General features: G+C 42.7%; 1 protein-coding gene across 1 annotated transcript in view; it reads left to right on the top strand.

The window, feature by feature from the left end:
* The window catches only part of gbp (glycogen synthase kinase binding protein), a 2,897-nt gene extending 1,960 nt beyond the window's left edge, over positions 1 to 937 (top strand). The window contains exon 1 of the mRNA XM_061956697.2: positions 1 to 937. This exon is cut by the window's left edge and continues 1,960 nt beyond it. The gene's annotated coding sequence lies outside the window, so the exon portion shown is untranslated.
* Positions 938 to 1,537: the final 600 nt, after the last annotated feature.

Genomic DNA, 1,537 nt, shown 5'->3' with positions numbered 1-1,537 from the left:
TGTCACAGGAGCTCTAACACTTCCTCCCTTAGCATTCATTTAATAACATCACAATGACGTTTACATTTCTGTATCTTAAAAAAAACGGGACACGTGTTTCGTGAAAAAGCCACGTAAACGTGTATTTGTGTTATTTCCCCATTTGATACCATTCATTGTTAGTTCGTGGTGTGTTTTGGAGTGGCTAGGGTTGGTTCCGGAACAAAACCACGTGCGGGCTGAGGGTGGTGTAGTGCTGGCCATTTTGTTTACACTCTAAAGCTGGCGGTTGGAGGAAGGAAGTGTTCCATTCTCCCCTCGTCACTGAGTTACTAGTTTCTTCTCCTTTAAACTTCCCTCGGAGCAGCTATTCTCACCGGTTAAACCTCAACCAGACACACGGTGGTCCAACCCGCCTGGCCGTGGCGTGGATCCTCGGGGGGCGCACCGAACGATTCCATCCGATTCCCCAGGGGTGACGAATCGATTCAAATCGATTCTGGCAATGTAATAGTTGATTCAATTATTACAATGGAACTTTTTTTCAAAGCAGTTTAGAAAAGCTTCTTCCAGGTTGCTTTTTAAAAAATTGATTGTTAAATCGAAGAATCGCGATTTGGATGTGAATCGATTTTTTTTTCTGTGCTCCCCGAGTGTGATCTGTAGTGAAGATCCTCCACTTGTAAAGGAGGAAGCACAGGGCTTGTTACTGTGGCTGATGTTTGTAATGCTTGTAAATTGGGGGAGGGGTCGACTTGTCACGTGACAACACTTTTGTGGTGCTTTCACCTTCTTGGAATTCCAAAAGGGGGTTCTGCTGTTTGTTTGTTTTTTGTATTTGTGCTCCGTGTAAAAAGAAAAATGCACGATTGCTTCGTAACGAAGTATCTGATATTGTTCCTGAGTATTCAGGGCCCTTTTTTTTTGTTGTTTAAATAAACAGTTTTGTTTTTCCAGACTTCTTAGTTGTTTCCTTCAAGAGCAACTTTCACTTGTTGTGTTTTCGAATGTGGTGCCGATAACCCCCGCCACACCCTGGTCTTTCTGCATGTGTGTGTGTGTGTGTGTGTGTGTGTGTGTGTGTGTGCGGGGTTGAAGGCCACGTGTTCATTGTCAGCCAGTAAATACTCCCTTCCCCCGGCGTGGAGGACAACAGTTGGGAGGAAAAACATGTTTGGCTTGTCAAGATCCTCCGTGCAGGTTGCAGCAGCCCCCTCTGCTGATACCTCTATGGTACTGCACGTGTTTACTTTGCATTGCAAAAGATGTCATGAACTCTGTGGGACCAAAATCTACACAACACTGCACTGCAAAAACTGAAATCCAAGTAAGATTAAATATCTCAAATAAGGGTGATATTTGCTTGTTTTCTGTCTGATAAGATAATTATTCTCATTAAGCAGATTTTATGTTAGAGTGTTTTACTCGTTTTAAGGCTTTTGGTCCTAAATGATCTCAGTAAGATATTACAGCTTGTTGCACAGATTTGATGACATATATTGAGTAAAACATGCTTGAAACTAGAATATCAAGTGTTGCAAAGCCGTGTCATCAACAC

This window comes from Nerophis lumbriciformis, linkage group LG04, assembly GCF_033978685.3.
Source record: "Nerophis lumbriciformis linkage group LG04, RoL_Nlum_v2.1, whole genome shotgun sequence".
In the NCBI taxonomy this organism is placed as follows: Eukaryota; Metazoa; Chordata; class Actinopteri; order Syngnathiformes; family Syngnathidae; genus Nerophis; species Nerophis lumbriciformis.
Note: the sequence above shows the minus strand (reverse complement) of the source record. Positions and strands in the feature narration are given on the sequence as shown.